Source organism: Dasypus novemcinctus, chromosome 2 (assembly GCF_030445035.2).
Source record: "Dasypus novemcinctus isolate mDasNov1 chromosome 2, mDasNov1.1.hap2, whole genome shotgun sequence".
Classification (NCBI taxonomy): domain Eukaryota; kingdom Metazoa; phylum Chordata; class Mammalia; order Cingulata; family Dasypodidae; genus Dasypus; species Dasypus novemcinctus.
The window spans coordinates 26,423,496-26,443,101 of NC_080674.1; the positions used below are offsets into that span (position 1 = coordinate 26,423,496).

At 33.4% G+C, this 19,606-nt stretch overlaps 1 protein-coding gene across 1 annotated transcript in view; it reads right to left on the minus strand.

Moving 5' to 3' along the window:
* LOC101446764 (cadherin-10) overlaps positions 1 to 19,372 on the minus strand; it is a 205,974-nt gene extending 186,602 nt beyond the window's left edge. The window contains exon 1 of the mRNA XM_004453842.4: positions 18,863 to 19,372. The gene's annotated coding sequence lies outside the window, so the exon portion shown is untranslated. The remainder of the gene's footprint in view (positions 1 to 18,862) is intronic.
* Between the last annotated feature and the right edge of the window lie 234 nt (positions 19,373 to 19,606).

Sequence of the window (19,606 nt, forward strand, 5' to 3'; positions counted from 1 at the left end):
GTATATAAGTATATTGTACATAGTCTATTAATCTATATTGTATATAAGTTTTTCTCCTGCATCAATAAATATTTAAATGAATGAATACAATAATCATTAAATATTACTGGAAATTCTGTGATTGAACTGTGAATAAACAACATAAACATGATTCCCTCTGAGACATTTAAGAAAAGTTATAATGAGGTGACACAAGACTGGGTCTGGTGGTAGTAGAGGTACAAAAAGTTTTCTATATCAGTATATGAAGTTCTGTGGCTAGTCCATACCAATTACCACATAGAAGGTAAGTTTAAATCAGTTCATCAGTTTGTTCATTGTCTCACTAACCACACCTAAAGCTTGTTTTCTTCAATAACAAATTTGTTATTTCATTTTTGGGATTCTATATTTAGAACAAAGCTTAACAGTCAATTCTCTTAAATGCCCAATTTTTGATGAAAGAAAAATAAAAGAAAAATCAAGAGCTATTTAGACACGTTTAAGGTCCTTTGATTAGTGGAAAGGGGAGGACTGGAACTCATATACTAAAAAATGCTCACTACATTATTAGCTTCTATGGCCCATGGGCATGAATGTTCCCATGCAATGCTGACTGACTGCATTACTTCTGAGAAATATTATAGGCCTAGAAAATTCTCCCAGAAAGACAACTCAACTATCATTAGGGAAACAGAAAGCTTTGGACAAGAAGACCTTAAAGATTAGAATCTTCAATCTGGAAACTCTGACATCTATTAAATCATGAAGAAGGTGGAGAGAGTGAAAGTCACACATCCACAAACTTCAATTACACAAGGTCTAAGGGCACCCTTTGGAGTTTAAAAGAGATAAATTTGGGACAAATAATGGGAAGTGCCATAGCCTTTTATTTATTAGGTAGAGTGCTCATGGAAGTAACACAGGCAGAAAATATAATAGGCTTATAAAAGGTTTAGATAAAAACATACAATAAATCAATTCTAGACTATTAAAGGGAATTGGCCCACATACCATTAATACTGCTTTTATCTTTTCCCAAGTACTGGGCTTTCCTTGCTCTTTAGTTATATTTGAAGTAACCAGGCTTAGACATTTTTATGATGACGTTAAAGAACCAGGTGTCTAGTAATATGGACAAGACAGCAGAAGCTGATATGGTGCAGTACTTCACACACAGTAAATACTCAACAGCTAAATGGTGAATGAATTAATTTCCTATGGCAAAAGTAAACTTTCCAAATGGCCATTCAACCATTGTGAAATGTGATTAGATATATTGAACTCTTTCTGAGTGTGCCTTCTCGCACATTTGTTTAGATTAAATCTCCACATTTAGCTGTAAGACCTCGCTGATTCATACATAAACATGAATATGTACCAAAGGCAACTTCCCTACCAGATATGCATTCTAGTTTTTGATACATAGAAACAATTATTTTGAAGCATCTTATGTTAGGTGCTAGGGATCCATAAATGTCTTTCATATTGTAAGATTTGTCACATTTTAAAATGCCAAACTTGGCTGAAGGATGAAATACTTACGCTACTTATCACTGTAACTCAGAAATTATGATTTGTCAAAAAATTTACTAAACATTGAGAAAGATTATTTATTTCAGATTTATCTTATGCCTGTATTTTGAATCTTGTTCTCTTATTATGATGTCTTCTGCTTCATTCATGTGAATTATTTCTATACTACTGTTACTGGAACATGTACAGACATAAAAATAAGCATAAAGGCTTATAAACATATTTCAGTAACATGATAAACACTTGTGTTCAGTGTACTTAAAAAGTCAACACAAAATTTAAATACAATTGCAAATAAAATGACAAAACCAATAGCATTCAAATAAACATTAATTCTATGAAGCAGATTCTTTTGGTTTGCAAAATCAAAGAGGTTGATGGCTATGAGCATATGGCACTGATAGCTATGATGGGTATTCTTTAGAGACTGGTACACATTTAGTAACATAAACTTTGTCCACTTTTTTCTATATTGCAAAACTTTCAGTTAGTCATGTAATTCATCATAACATCACAGATTGGTCCACCTCTGTTTCTTTCTCAGAAGCCTGCAAGGAGACACGAAAAGGATGATGATCATAAGTGGGTGTTGAAATAGCATGAAGAACAAAACTATATGCAAGCCACTCTGTATAGTTCAAACATTAGTAAGTGCTCAATAAATGATAGCTATTGCTATTATGGCCATTATACATATTTAATAATTTGCTTTGTCTTTTTAAAATAAGAAGACTAATATCTCCTACAAATAACCAGTATAGTGAAAGTACAACAAGAGCTTTAATAACAACATTAAATTGCATCCAGTATCCATGTGGAATCTGAGCCTCCTCTTGACATAGAGGTGCAATGGACACAACCAATCCAATGTCCACAGAGAAAAGGTGGCATTGGAGTGGGAAAAGTGGACATGGTGGCTAATGGGTATGGGGAATGGCAGGAAGAGACGAGATGTGGAGGCGTCTTTGGGACTTGGAGCTGCCCTGGATGGTGCTTCAGGGGCAATCACTGGACACTGTAAATCCTCACAGGGCCCACTGGATGGAATGGGGGAGAGTATGGGCCTTGATGTGGACCATTGACCATGAGGTGCAGAGGTGCCCAGAGATGTACTTACCAAATGCAATGGATGTGTCATGATGATGGGAATGAGTGTTGCTGGGGGGGGGGGGGGGGGGGGAGTGGTGGTGGGGGGGGGGGTGTTGAATGGGTCCTCATATATATTTTTTAATGTAATATTTTTACAAAATCAATTTTAAAAAATAACAACATTAAGAGTACATACTGAACCACAAACACCACTATCCAGTACATAACATATATTAGTACATTTAATTAATAAAATACAAAATCATGAAGTTACTGTCCCACTTTTCATCTTAGAGTGAGGGAAAACTCTTAGGATATGATGGCAATAACACAGGATTGATGTTTTAAGGCAAAAGTTGTACTTCAGATTTTGCCAATAAATAGCTATGAGATTCAGGATAAACCAGCTTTTTTAAAATAAAGAGCATTTGAAATAAATAACTGTTGCCCCAGTCATACAACATAAGCCTAAACTCAAGTATGACTTAAACAAAACTATTCTGACACATCAAAGATGTTAAATGATTCATGTAACCGCCAGTTTTAACAGATTTCGAACACCAGGACACCATCAGCAAGCAGAATTACTTCCACTAGCAGGAGAAGATGCAAGACAGTGCTCAAACCATGAGGAACTGGACACGGAGTGAAAGAAAATTGCTAGTGCCAAGTAGTAACTCAGGGCACATGTGTGTTTGAGACCACATATGAGACACCTGCTGGGATGGAGAATGGGAAGATGCAGACAAATATTATTTATTAGCATAACTCTATTGCTACACCACAAGGTTGTCATATCTTGCAAAAACAATAGTTTTGGGTTGACTTTGAAAGGATTTTTGGTTCTATCAATATGACCTGCTGGTGCCTATAAAATATCCCAAGAAAAGTGGTTGATACTCTTTAAACTTTTAGCCCCAATCAGTTCAAGGTAAATAGTAAAATATAAATATTTATCTCATGTTTGAGTGTCTTTTATGAATTTTTCCATCATGTCTGAACTCTTAAACTTAGTGTTCAGGATTCTTCACAAATGTAGTTTACTCGGCTTAGACCTGGCTTCACTTTCAGTATCCAACCAGGCCTCCATGTTTATTCCTGCTCATAATGATACAAATTCTGCACTATCTCCCCATCGTATATATGCTATATACCATCCAATCCAATTTCACCATCCCCATGACCTCAGTTTCTGGACTTATATTGCTGAATCCTAGTACTTATTGTAAGTGCCACCTAGTACTACCAAATACTAATTTTCTCAATAACATTTTCTATTATATTCGCATCAATGTGTAGCACAAGACTCTGTACACAAAAGGTGCATAAAACAATGACTGGCTATATGGCAAGAGCCTATTTTTAAAAAAAATCAAATATAAATGTGTATATCTCAAAAGGATTAATGTGCACTCTGATGCACTTATTTAAAGAATAAATACTTGTGATTATTCCATATATTTATGACACTTTCACTTTTAAAACTGATTTTATTATCAGTTTATGGGCTCAAACATAAAAACATCTCAGTATTTTACAGTTACAATTCCTAAACTGGTGTGCACATTCAAATCACCCAACAAGAAATTTAAAATGGGAATGGCTATACTGTAACTCCAAAAATTATAATTCAGTAGGTCTAATGCAGTTGGGCCAGTTGTGAATATAAAATTAATAAGCTTACAACCAAATAAATTAAACTATCAGGTTGAAGAGCAAAATGTTAGGCTTTTTATTTTTCATCTGAAAAAAAAGTGCTTTACATTAAAGAAGAGAACAGGAATATTTTCCAGTGGAAAGAAAATCTTTTTTTTGTGCCTTTGGTATATCTCTTAATCTTTCATTTACTCTAGAGTAGTATATTTATCTGTGAAATGCAAACTATAATATATGATCTACTTATTTGATGCATGAACTTTCCTTATCACACATTTGCTACCATGTGGGATTTACTGGGCTAAGCTATGTGGTTATAGACAAATATAAAAATGATTCTGGCTTTAAGGAAGCAATAACCTACTAAAGGAAACAAGGCATATACTAAAATAATTTAAAGTAAGACAATGTTAAATGGTAAAGAGAGAGGTAAAGGGTGTTAAGAGTTTCCAAAGCTGCAGTGCCCTTGTAGTTGGAGAGGTCCATCTAACAGCTTCAGGAAAAAGTAACTTTGAAGCCTGCCTCATTGGAGTAAAGTTTTAGCAGACAGACTCTGGACAACAGTAACCAACATAAATTAGATTAAAATTAGTAATAATAAAATAATGAATAAAATAAGAAAGAAGACTTATAGAACTGAGAGCTAGTCAACTTATTTGTATTATGAGCAAACTACAGGGGAAGGAACCAAGAGGCCTGCTATGATTTTTAAAAAAGAAGGAAGAATTAAATTAGAATAGATTAAGGAGTTTGGAATTTAACCAGTTAGCAATAATAATGATGCTAATATTTATTAGACACTTACTAACTACAAGAAATTCTGCTAAGCGCTTTACAAGTGTGATAGATTGAATGTTGTACCCGGAAATAAAAACAAATTCTTAATCTTAATCCTGTGGGTGTGAAACCATTTGTAAACATGATGAAGATGGATCATCAGTGAAGGTGTGGATTCATTTACATGTGGTCAGATTCAATCAGGGTGGACCTTAACCTGGACTACTGAAGGCCCTATAAAAAAGTCAGAGGAAGCCATAAGAAGACACCTGAAACCAGGGGAAACTAAACAGCAGACACAAGCAAAGGAAGATGCCCGTGTGACTGAAGGCAGGGGAACAAGCCCAGGAACGCTAAGGGTTAGCAAAAGCCAGCACTAGAATAGGACAGACTTCAGGGAGAACTTGTGGCCTTGCTGAAGCCTTGTTTTGAACTTTTAGCCTCCAAAACCATGAAACAACAAATTTTTGTTAAGTCAACACTCTGTGTGGTATTTGTCATAGAAGCTTTGGCAAACGAAGACAAATTGAGCCTTATTCAATCCTTTTAGCAGATTTGTGAGGTAACCACTTTATTAGCCTACCTTCCAGACAGAGAAACTGAGACTTAGCTAGATTAAATACTTTGGTGAAGATTTTCAAACTGCATAGCAGCAGAGGTAAAATTCTAAGTAGACTTGCCTAACTCTGGAGTGAGAGCACTTTATCACTAAGGATAGTGTCTCTCAAAATGGTGCAGTTCATGAACAATTTTGAGCTACTGATCAGCATGAAGTGTTACAGACCTAAGGGTGTCACTGCAAACTGCTCCCTCCATGAAACCATTTTAGATGCTAACACTGGCATATCTCCTCATCTGTACTCCACAGCACCCTGTACTTATATCAGACACTAATGTAATTTTCACTGTATCTACTGCAGTACACTGCAAGTCAGCTGAAGTCAGGAAATTTGAATATCACTTATTTTCCATCACATCCTATTGCCTAAGTTGTTACTTTCTCCATAATAGAAAATCAGTAATCATTATAAAATGAAAAAAAATGCATGAAAAAGTGAATTAAGAAAAATAAATCTTAGAATAAGCAAAGGCAGGTAGAGATGCAGACAGGAAGATCAGTTAGGAGGTCGTTGCTTTCATTTGGAGAGTGACAAGCCTTTTATTTCCTCATTTTCCCCTTTTAATATCCAATGCAATAATACCTTCACATATCTGCTTCCTTTTTCCTGTGTTTAAGTTACCATGCTTTCTCAGCTATACTCCTCTAAAACTTTATTCAAACCACAAGCAAAATACTAAATGATTTACTAATTTTAAGTGTTCTCTCCTACTGGATGCTGATTTCATTGAGGAGGGAATATATCTTAACTCTGTTTCCCAAGTTCCTAGCACTCTATAATATATATTAAGAACTCTAAATTATATTTAATTTGTGAAGGAAAGATGTAATTTGAACCTCTTCTGTAGTATGGAGTTGAAATCAAAAGGAAGGGAACAATTTTTATGGTTTGTTTAGAGCTAGAATTAAACAGATTTGGCAAATAATTATTTATAAGGATCAAGAAAAGAGTTAGGTTTATAAACAATCCATTTCTAGTCCCAGGTCAGTAAAAAAGAAAATAACGAGTTTGAGAAATGATCTGAGGATTATGGTTAGCTACAGAAATCTCTTTTATCACTTGAGGCTAGATAATCTTGGATAAACAGGTATATTATGCTTTAGGCCAAAATGGAGAAGGAACTAGAATTTTCTAGCTAAAAGTATATTGGGTTGTTCCTTGGTTTTTTACTTCCTTGGGGTGGTACTGTCATGTTTTTTCTTTATTTATGGTAACCCATTCACTATTTACTCTGTGAAAAAAAATATTTTCCTGAAGTCAAAGCACTAAATGTGTATATGACATCATCAAAATTTGCATGTTAAAAATTTCTGAACTCTTAAATATACCATTTCAATCTCTGTGCTCCTTTTCAAGTTCAGACAAGTAATTCATATATTTATTTGAAATACTCCTAGGTATGCAGCATTACACAGAAAAAACCAAGCATTCTTTTGAGAATAAAAACAAATCAATACTAATATCTCTTAGAATAGAAACACTTTTGTTGATAGAAGAGCAAGAGCGTAGTTTAATGGGAAGCAAAATAATCTTTGTTTCCAGTCAGAATATTGGGCTATGCATGAAAAATGACATGCTCTGACCACTAGTTTTGCATTAAAGTCATCCTGGTATGTTCAAAATAATGAGAGAAAATCACTTGCTTTTTAGAAATGGACTACTTACGACTTATCACACAAAACATGGGGATAATCTTCACAAAACTGTGTGATTTTATTAATGAGTCATCAGTTCCATTGAGCTCTGTTTCTGTCTATTAAAGCAAATCTTTCCAGTCCCTCAAACAGAGGCAATTCAGGAGCTGTTCATGTGGTACCCTGGGATTTTGACTAAACTATCCCATGTCCATTCTTGGAATTGCAGTATTATTCAGTTTTTAATAATGATAATAATAATAATAATAATCATTTGGATAGTAACATAAATATTTTCAGATATATAAATATGTAAGTATAGATTGATATGGTGATAAATTGGGGGAAATTTTTATGTTCATCTATAACTATAGGATATGTACAAAGAAACTCACTTTGGTCGTTTTCTAAATTTTTACCTTCACATAATAAAGTAAAAGTAAATACTGAGGAGTGAGACTATGTAAACAACATCATTCTACTTTCAAATATCTGGTAGAGTTATTATTTCCAGTTTTTAGGAAAGAAGAGTGTGGCTTTGTTTTTGTCCTTGTATTTCCTTGTAAAATTATAAGGGAAGATGTAACTATGAACCAAGATTCCTTGTAAGTGGGTTAGTAAACAACAAACCTAGTAAAAGAAGATGGGAGTAAGGGAGCATATGCATTATACTCAGCAAATTGGAAATTACCCCAGTACTTATGGAAAATAGAAGCGACAAATTAGTCTGTTTAGAATCCCATTAAGTCCAACGAAAAACATGTTAAATGACCAGAGTTTGCTGGTATCCGTTCTTTGCTTTACATGCAGGGAGCATACTTACATTTAAGTTTTACAAAATGTATAACCAACAATAACGCCGCTCCTGTTGTGTGCTGGGGGGTGTATGCTGTACAACAGAGGATACTTTAATGAATTTTACCTTGACAAAGTTAAGCATTTAAGGGGTTTTTAGAGTTTACTTGCAGCTGCACAGTAAAATATTTTTAGTTTAAAGATTGTATCTTTTGTCAAAGGGATTTTTTAAAAAATCTTGTTTAGATTTTGTGTAAAACATTATGTGTTATAATTCATAACACGGAATAAAATTAAATTGCATTAATCTAAACATGATCCACTTTAAAAGCCATTTTATAGTCCTCAATGTAAATTTGCATCTGTTTTAATGCTTCTAAGTTGCAATATTCAAGCAGAAAAACAAACCGAAGAACATCCATTAATATACTTTGTATGGCCACGAGATGGCTCCAAACACCAAAATATGTTATTTTCCCTCTTAAAAGTGAATAGATTTTGCCAGAAATATTAGCAGCAATTTACCCTATAAATGGGTCAATACTTCATAATCACAACCTCATTTCAGCCCTCGGATCGAGTTTTCAGGTCTAATTTATATTATTTCAAAACACAGACATTCAAACATCAAATGGTTAAAAACCACTAAAGAAGTTGAAGAATTCTGAAAGGAAATGATTGTTTAGGTCCTCTGCATTATTAATTGCTCAATAATCCTTCTTTTGCCTAGACTTTTAATTAACTTTTCCACTAGTGTTGTATAATGTAAGTTCTATTCTCACTCTATTTCCACATAAATGAATGGAAAATATAGGCACACTAATACTTTTCTTTCTTTAGTATGATAAAGAATTTTAAAACTAAAAAGAAAGAATGTCTAATATTTCAGACCTTGGAAGGTCAAATAGTACACACTTATAAAAAATGAAGTAAATAAAAATAAAAATGTATGCTGGAGTAGAATGTTTTAAAGTAGGTGCCCTGCAGTCATAAGGTTAAATCATCCAGCCAAATACTATAGTGAAGCTGTGAAAACACAGTGATTGCAATTAAATGACCTCAGCATTTAATAAAGATGTATGAAAAAGATAGTTCTTTCTTGAATAGATAATAAATATAAATATAGCTAAAGCAAAAAATGAAAATGAGCTTGAGTGTTTTGACTAAATTATGTGTGTTGGCTAAGTTTAGTAGTATCTATTACGGCTCACCTCACCTTTCCATGTTGGTGGATAAGATAAATCATAAAATATACACTTAAAATATTCAAATTTCTAAATTGAAATTATGAATTAGTCCTGAATTATAAATAACTCTGAAAAAAACAATATAATTCTGAATTTTTAAAATATAGTTTCAAAAAGTAAGTAGTTATGGACTCAGATAAATGCATGTTTTATAAACTCAAGTTGTTTTGTTTTGTTTATTAATCCACAGAATTTATTCCAGAATCTTTTTAAAATTACCATATAAATAGAGCCTCTAAAAAGTTAGAGAAAGTCAGACACAATGATTTTAAATTGATCTTCATGTCACCTTGAATCCAAAGAATGAAAAGAATGAATGATCTAAATAAAGCCTGTTAAAAATTTCACATTTTGCAGCAAGTTCAATGAGTTCATCAGGTAGTTTCAGGGATCTAGTCTAAGAAAGTAGCAGTCCACTGACCTTTCAGCTTGTAATAAAGTCTGTAGAATTATTCTTGAGATTTATAGGTATCAAAATTTTAATGGGATTATTTCTGTAGTACACTGCCTCTGTTCATCACTCTTTTTCTAATTCTCATTACTATGACCTCAAGAAGGAGAATCTGTGAAAGGAACCATTACTGCAGTATATTCAGAAATGGCTCATGTTTCACCTGAGTAACTTTATGAGGTTTATTGGACTCTCAACAGTTATTCTTTTTCTTCTAATGATTTTCTCCTCCTCTCTTTCCTTTTTGGGTTCTTCACATCATTTTCAAAATTTCATATCCATTAATTTCCTAACTCATGCAATGACTCTATGTGATCTGAGACTGCAATTGAAATTTTCATGAAACATTCCCACTTTCTGCAACTGACATTTTCACAATCGCTTGGGAATGAACATATTTATAACACTTATAAGTTGAGACCTTCCCAGTTAAAATAATAGATTGTTTGAGCCCTTTCTGATTATAATAAAAGATAATCTGACTTTGTCCTTGGAAATTATATGGTTCAAACTCCCATGGTCACAAACAGAAAGAACTTGGAATGAAGAAATGATGGGGCTGTCATTAGAATTACTGGCAGAATCAGACATAAAATACTATAGGTTTCTCACTTCAACTCAAGTACAAAAGTGTAGTCTGGTCATACACTATACTTGGGTTAATATAAAATATAGTGAACATTAAAATGTAGGTGATATGAATTTTCATACAATAATTACAATAAAAATGAGAGAAAAATTACAACCATTGGTGACACTAACTTTAACCATAACAATTTAACCATGAACAATTGTTAACCCATTTTACAGATGATGGTATAACCTAGAATATTAAATATAAAATATATGTAGGTGGCAGAGCCAGGTTTTGAACCCAGACAACCTGGTCCCAATTGTCCTTGCTTGTAACCATCAAAGAGCCTTCTGAGGGCTCTTGGGTTAGTGTCATCACATTTTCTAAGGAAGGTAATCTCAACGGTTCTAGCCTGCAAATTATCACTGTGCAGTCTCCCTATTAGACAAGACTTATATTTAGTGGGCACATGAAAATAGAATATTATATGGAAGAAACTTTTTCACAGTGACCAAGTTTGAAATTCAGTGCTTCTCTGGAGAGAATAATTACTCATGCGGGTGTGGAAACTTCTATCCATAAGAAATTTTAGCAATAGAATTTTAGGTCAACCTGGCCTTCAGATACATAGTTTTTCTCACAGCTTCTAGTTTGGGCTGGATATATTAGAATCTCTATTCTGTTCTCAAAGTGGAGAACTTGCTGTATTCCGTATATTCGCTGAATCTGAAAGATGGCAACTGGCTATTGTAAATTTGAAGGGCAACAAAGAATCAATATCACCAAAGATGGCTACTCCTGACTGAAGCACCAATTCAGAATCCATTCACAGGATTCTAACGGAACAAATCTAAGGCTACACAAAGAATGTATCTTGAATCAAATTGATAACTCATTCTGATATTCTCTTGAATATAATGATGCATCTTTCAGACAAATAGGTGAGATGAGCATCTAGTACTTATCTTGCTTATATTTATCAAAATTAGAATTTAATAACAAGCCATGTTACTATTCATTTAATGCCAGTGTTTTTTTAATTGTTTTGTATCTTTTTCCATGTTTGCATGTCTGATTGCTGATGTAGTACCTGGTTTACTGTAGGTACTTAAAAAATAGTTGGGGAAAGAAGGAATGAATGAATAAACCAAGAAGGAATAGATGAATGCTCAGTGATGTTTTGTCATATACTTAATTATTATTTCATGAAAGTTGAAATATTTTTAATACAACTATTAAAACTATTATAAATCATTTGATAATTAGTTGTGAATCTCACAGTCAAGACCTGCCTCACCTCATGACAAAAATTGTATTGATTCATTCATTTATATCTGGCTGTAGTACATATATGGCTCACAGTGAATTTTTTCCAGAAAATGAATGAAATTAACTAGAAACTGAAGGTAAATAGAGAAGGCTATTGTTTAGATATCAGGAGGACATTTTATTTATATAATGTAATGCAAAAAAAGTATAATATAAGCAGAAAATAAGCAGCAATATGTGATAATCTAAAATCAAAAGAGATGAAGTCAATGTTTTTGGATCCTGTATTATCATAGTATTTAGCCTTTTAGTATTATTAAATGTTGAAAATTTCCTTATGGATTTTTAGGAGCCAGTGGTGTATATACAACATCCTCATTTGTTCTAGAAAGGACAACGTTGTTCTCATTCACATATGTTCCTTTTTGGACTTAACTAGAAATCTTGATCCAACTCCTATACAACAAGGGAAATAAACTATTAACTTTGCTCTAAAGATTATGGTTCCCATTTCTCTCAGTTTGCTTCTTCACTAGACAGGCTGCCCAAAAGAGATTGTAAATCACACTGAAGTGGCATTGTCCTAAAAGAGAATTTTTAACCCATGTTGTTTGAATTTCACAAGAAATGATAGAGCAAAATTCAATTCCATGAAAAAATAATTTTTAAAGAAAATATTTCTCTTAACAGATTTTTATGGAGATTTCATTTCCCCAATGTTTTTTTTAGTTTATTGAAAACAAAATACTTGTGTTCCTTCCCAAATTAGTGAATGAATGCATATTAATAAAAATTATTTTGTAGAACTATCTAGTCATTAAGTAATGAAAAAATTAGGGCATACATTTAATAAAAGGAATAGTAGAAAAGAGGTTCTTAGAAAAAAAGCAGTTTTTTTCCTCTCCCCCCCCCCCCTTTTTAATTGCATCCATCCAAAACTCTTTATGTCAGCAAGGAAAAAAAAATCACTTACTAATGCAGAAATGCAATAGAAAATCTCCACTCATCACTCCAGCAAGAAAAAAATGAAGGGGAGAGAGATGAGGGATGAGGTAGAGGGATAAACTTCCATTCCTGTACTTAGTATTCAATTTTGAACTAATCTAAAAAAAAAAGCAAAAGAAGTAGAAAAGAAAAGCTGGGGCCTTGGAAGAGGTTGTGGATAAAGTGATAAATGCTTTCCATGGCTTCTTATTCATGGGAAAAGGCTTTTATTCAAATTTAGGAAGCTTAATGCAGATAGAATAAATGTGCCTGTTGGTGGTTTTCACTCTCTAAAAACTACATATTGAAAAGTCACTCAGTGACGGAACACAGTTCAGGACAACTGAGCAGGAAAAAGCCTAACCTATCATATTGAGGAAGAAGTTAAGACAAACAATGGAAAATTTTGTACTTGACTAGGCTAACGGTTAACCATTTTATATTCTGTTTTGCTTATTTGATGAAATCACTTGACACACTTTATTTTATTCTAATGGTTTCATTTCTTTATGTCACTTCTCAAGCAAATAAATACCACACATTAAATGCATGGTATTAAAAGTATAATAATTCATCTTCTTCATTTTGTTGACAGTGGGGTGAAACCAACTGAATTAAAGGTATTAATATTTTATTTTAGGTAAAGCAAATATTTTAAATAAAACAACTGATGAATAGAATTTGCATGTAAAAGATTTATATGGTAAACTCAAAACTCTTAACATCTCTCAGAGATTTCAAATATTTTCAAATCTACCTAAATGTAAAGCTAATGATTTAAAATTAGTCCTTAGAGGTAAGTCAAATTATCCTGAAAGTTTATGGGGTTTCATTTAACCTTGAAGTCTGGCTCAAAAATTATGGAAACATTGTTACTTTAAAATCCCCCATATATTACAATATTTTTAAGGGAGTTCACTCAACTTGTTTTATTGGAAGTGGAGTTAAATGAAGAGGAAGAATCAGTAACAGTTTAAAAATTTATGATACTTGCATTATGTACACACAAAAATATATATTTAGAATTTTCCAATAACCTAAGCAAGTATGTTGATTGCCTTTGGTATATTTATATATTTGGTATACTTATATAACTATTTCAACTTTCAATTCTTCTCATATTTTTATACACAATGTGAACACTGAAGAGAATTACTTTAATAACTCAAGTCAAAATTCTTACTTCATTCAGTTTCTTAATTATTTTTAATTTGCTACACATTCTGCTCAAAATGATTATTGTTATAGTTTGCATATCTCAAATACTAATGAGAAACAAGAAGAAGACCTGGTAGATATTTACCCCACAATATCTAGAATTTACTTACTCTTTATATATCAGTTTACATTTTTATATTACAAACTGGAAAAATTTGCAGCAAAGAATGAAAATGTCTAATGAAACACTGCCTTCCAAAAATATGCTAATTATTTGTTTTATTTATTTTTTAAATTGATTCTTTAAAAATTATTTCAATATTTATGTAAATCAACAGATTCCCAATCAGTAACTGATATACTGAAAATACTATTATATCTATGCAATACACTTTCTGATACTTTGGAGAAGTCATTTCAATAATAAATGCTGAATTCCCCATAAATTACTTGGTAGAGCATTAAACAGCATTGGTGCCATTTTCAATTCCTTAAATGCTGTGGTGTTATAATATCTGTAAGGATTGTTTCCATTCTTATTGATGCACTCTAGCCAAATGAATTGTCAGGTACTTTATGCAAAAATGCAAAAGATAATGTAACAAATTTAATATATAATGTGGCAGATGATAGAATATTAGCTCCAAAACCCAGAACATTACAGAAATACTATTTCATTAAGAGTAATACAAAAAAAAAAAAAGCACATGGGAAATTCCTTCAAGGACTTTTGTAATTGTCATAAATGAGGGAGTGAGGGTGGGGGGCAGTATGAGAGAAGAAGAGCAGTAGAGGTGGAGGAAAAGAGAGAGAAAGGAAAGTAGTACATTTATCAGCATCAGCAGGGCTCTAAAGTCTTTAGACATGTCATTTAATGATGAATTTCCTGTTATGAAGCAATGTTCTCTCATATCTTAAAACCTATTACTTAATCTTGTTCTTAAACTTGAAATGTCATTTACCCATTCAACTTTAATTTATATTTCTGCATTTTATAAAATTTGTAGAAATAAGACCATTTTCTTAAAGCAAAAAACAAAGCATGGATTGAAAACTGAGGTCACATGATGTGGTAAAGGGCTTTCTAATGTTACTGGCAAACTCCTTAAGGATGTGTATCCCTTTACTACAAGAGATTGCTATATGAATGCATTTCAGCCTCCCACAGGAAGACGTTATTTTCAAAGGAATGCTATGTTTTATATCCTAAAAGTATATAAAATACAACTTGATTTTGCCAGTCCTTACTGAATTTGCAGCTTATACACCACTAATACGGTTAACATTTAATAAACGACTCTCAGTAATATGGAGGGGTACAATATCACATTCACTGCAAGACAGAAACAGGATAAGACTACAAAGAAATTGGTGAAAACAAAACACTTTCCTTAAAGAAATTGGAAAGTTACTTTTTAATGAAGTCTTGATAATAAAGAGTTAGGTAAAAGTTAGATTGAAGAAAAACTGTGAGATTATTTTAACTAATTCATGTTAATAATGCATTAAGGATAATAAATTCCCAGAAATCTGCATCTTCAAGGTGATAAATTTTATTTTCTTACAAGGTTTTTTCTCTTGAGTTGGATGGACTAAGTCCTGAAAAGAAGGTGGCATGGCAGATGTGAAAACGGCCTCATCTACTAGATTTTGGATTTATAAAAGAGCTATGGACACATACTAAAAGGTCAAGTGAGTTGAGTCTGCAATGGAGCCAGAAAAGAAGAGGGTGGAGGTGTCCCTGAGCTGATATTGTTGTCTTAGAAAACAGGCACCCCTTGATGATTGTTTGAGATGTTCTCTTATTCTTATGAGTATAAAGTAAATGACCTACAATTGTGGGTATGGAATTTATTGAGGTAAAATTAGGAAATGTCTTACTATTACTCTGTAAACATGATCCATATGCTTTAACTACAAAAAAACCGAGGGAGATTTAACAATTTTTCTATCTACATATTTATTATGCAAAACAAAATTTTAACTCACACAAAGCAAACTTTTCTTGATGAGCTCATTGGTCTGAGTAAAGTGTCAAGAAATGGAAAATAGGCTTTTCTATGTTAACTTTCGTTCCTTAAATGTGTATTCATAATATCCTTTATTTTAGACTATGATTTATAAAAATATTCATGATAGGGATAATATATGATATTTAGTACCATGCTTAATCAATTTCACCATTGCTCAGTACAAGTCTAACATCTTTCTGAGGACATCTTTCAGGGTACTTTGTTGTCAATTTGGTGCACTTAAGACACATCTAACATTTAATGTGGATAAAAAGTAGACTTTTTAGAAACCCTATTACAGATAGTAGAATAGGTTAATCAAAAGTAGAGTTTTTAAATATAGACCTGATATTTAGAGATGAAATAACTGCATAAAATTACTTGTATAGGCATACACTATTTTTTTATGTCTCTATTTATACTTTGTTACTTTGTTTCAGTATCTTATAAGCACTTCTAAGCTGACAACAGGTTTAGAATGCAATTTCATAGTAGAAATGAGGATACATAATATATTGTAAATAATACTTTTTAAAGCCAAAGGCTAGACATGCAATTGTCTTTACATCTTCTGATTTGTATAATTGCTTATTATACACCACTATTACTGATAATAATGCTTAACAACAATAAGGTTCACTTTACTGCTGAATCAGCATATCCCAGCTAATGCTGCTCCTGTGCTGCAGCCTAGTGGAATGATTTGGTATAAAAATGACATATTACTGGAGGACGTGGTGTTATCGCTTGCTGCAAAGTAGGTTAAGAAACATGGCAAATAAGGCATATGCCCAGAAATCACCAAGATAACATACAGTTAAGAACTGTAGTTAACAGCTAAGTTAACAGCTAAGCTATTTGTTTATATGGTAAATTAAGTGAAGATCAAGAAACTCTCCCTAGATTGTAGATGGGGATCACATATTTTGAATTGACCTTTTCAGTTTCAAATATTGTTTCTCAACAAGAAAAACGTATATCAGTTTTTCACATTATACTAAGTTTCTTCTGTGTCAGAAATGAATATCTCTGTAGACAAGAAACCAATTTTCTACCCTTTCTTCTTCTTCTTTTTCTTTTTTTTTTCCAATAAAATTCCAAGGTAGGTAAACATCTAATGATGAAATATTAAATTGAATACCTGTGCCATACTGTTCTTGTCAATAAACAGCTAGTTTTTATAAGCATTGAGGAACATCAAGTAAAGCACTGATCAGGAACAAGGCAGTTTAACCATTAGTGTCACACGTATGCATATGTATATGGGTGGCTCATACAGTTTCCATGCTCTTTTTCCATTTCCCTGGGCTTTTTCCCTCAACCCCCAGATAGCTAAGTGTACGGAATTCAATTCTTTGATTGGAGTCAAAGAAGGCATATGCATTCTCCAGGGAAGTCAGTTTGATAGCAGCAAGTATGTGAAACCAAAGAAGTATCTGATTTAATGAAAGCAGACATTGACTCATACTTTAAAAACACAGCCAAGGGGGCGGGGGGGGGGGGGGGGGGAGTGAAAGCAAATGAAAGAAGCATTTCTTTATGTTTTTATCATCAGAATGGGTTTGGATTTGGTGTGCTCTTCAGCCAAAGACACATGCTGCTTATATTTGATCACTCTCCCACATGTTAATCCCCGCAAATAAGCCATTATTTCCTTATGCATTGCACATTGAATACATATGTGCTACATTTACTAAACGGGGGGTGGGGTGGGGGTGGAGGCAGCGCTGATTAGTTATGCAATTCATATATTTGTCTAGGAAGCAACCTCTTCCTTTTTTCTTCATCACTTTAACTAAAAATGACAACCCACCTCTGTCAATGACATAATGTTTTCATGAAACTTCTACTAATTAAAAACCCTCACCATACCAGACCTTAAAAAAAAAAAAAAAGGGCACACTCTTGCCAAGAGCTGTTCACCACAGAGAAGCTCTTGTAGCTACGTTTTTAATAAGGAAAAATAGGGGGATGGTGTGGAGAGAGAAAGTCTACTAACACATGCATTGAGGTATAACTGTTGTTGACAGCATTAGACCCACAGCTTATTTTCAATATAGATCCTTCAAGAGAAAAGGGGGGGGGGGGTGGTGAAGAGAGAGAGAGGTAATGGATGTCCAGTTTTGGAAAATAAAAGATAAAAGATTTTCCTGGAAGGAAGAAACAGTTATAGGAATTATATCTGGTTTCCTCTGGAAGCCAAAGATGATAGGTCAGTTTTAAAATAATGTTTTCTCTGATTGCACATGTTGAACGCCTCCTTTTTATGATAAGAGGAATGTAGATTTTTATTGCAGTCACATGAAAACACTTTCAGACGACTGCTTTTGCTCATACTTACAGTGCTATCAATAGTTACTTGTTAGGGACATGCATTTAGGCTCACAATGTACTGCATTAATTTAACACCACATAAAATATGGATTTTATTGCAGCAGAGACGATAAATGCTGCAACTGCTGACTACACGCATTTACTCTCTCCTCTTCATCTTCTCCCTCTCATACTTTTGACTTGGATATAAAATGTGTATATAAGAATTATGCCTATTTTTTTCTGATGGATGTCAATCTATTTTATTCATGCAGATGCTTAGTGACCATGGACAGTTTCAAGAAATCTGTATTCCACCTGCCATTTATCTTTATACTGAATGTGCAATGAACTATCACTGTAAGTGCAGAGTGCATGCATTCATATGGAATGCAAAGTAATGTTAGAGTTTACAGCATCAGTGTTATCCATTAAACTGATTTTTAAAATAAAGGCGAACAACACAAGCACAACAAATTATACTCCATAATATTTTTTTTAGCATTTCTTAAGAGTAAATGAATTCCCAAACTCCAATATCTTGACTCACTGTTGAACATAACATACAATTTATCCAGTTTACATTACCTATATATTCAAAGCAGCTGCTTCTAGAATCTAATATAGTTGTATGCTTATTTAAATTATTTATTGTATTAAAGATAACTATTTTGACATCGTTGTTAAAAACAACTTAACATTTTTCTCCCAGAGGAAGAAAATAAAAAGACCTTACGGGAGTTGAAAGAAGAGATGAAGTCTTCCTACCTTTTATTTTCAGCTTCTGGATAACGGAAGTTGGTTCCAGCCAAAATAACCCTTGAGAAATTGTCACTATGTCACCTTTTTGTTTGTTTTCAGCTGTTATTTTCTATCACTGATTCTACTTCAGTCTAACTCAAGCTTTCTCTCAGCATCACTTTTAACTCTGGACGACAGGGAACCGAAGAAAACGGGGGCGAGCTCTCTCTCTGATTGGCTTTCATTCAGTGCTTCTGATTAAGGGGGGGGAAGAACAAGGAAAGGAAAGGGGAGGAAAAAGCCTTTCCTCTCCCGAAGAGAAAGGTTCTGCTGATAGAACTGCAGCACTCGCCTTGGGAAGGTTAGAGACTGGGGAAGTGCTGGCTTTCGCGAGCACACAGCGATTTGCAAGTGAATGCGAGGGGAGGGCGCATCCGAGAGGAGGGCTGTGGATGAAAGCAGTCCCCTCCCCCGCAGGGCAGAAAGACTCTCTGTTTCCAGGCTAAGGTAACCAGCCTAATCTAATCCGCCTGTGTCAGTAATACACTCTCAGCAGCGGGACTGTTTCTTGCCATTTTTTTTTTTTTAACGGTATCTATTCTTTTACTGGCATACATATTCCTGCATCATCCTTACGCCAGACCACCGAAATACAAGTTATTAACGGAGTGCCAAGTTAAATTCCATCCGGATGTGATGTATGTTGCCAAAGAGATTTTCGTTGCAGTTTTAAATTTTATTTATTTTTGCTTTCACTGAACTTTCTCTTCT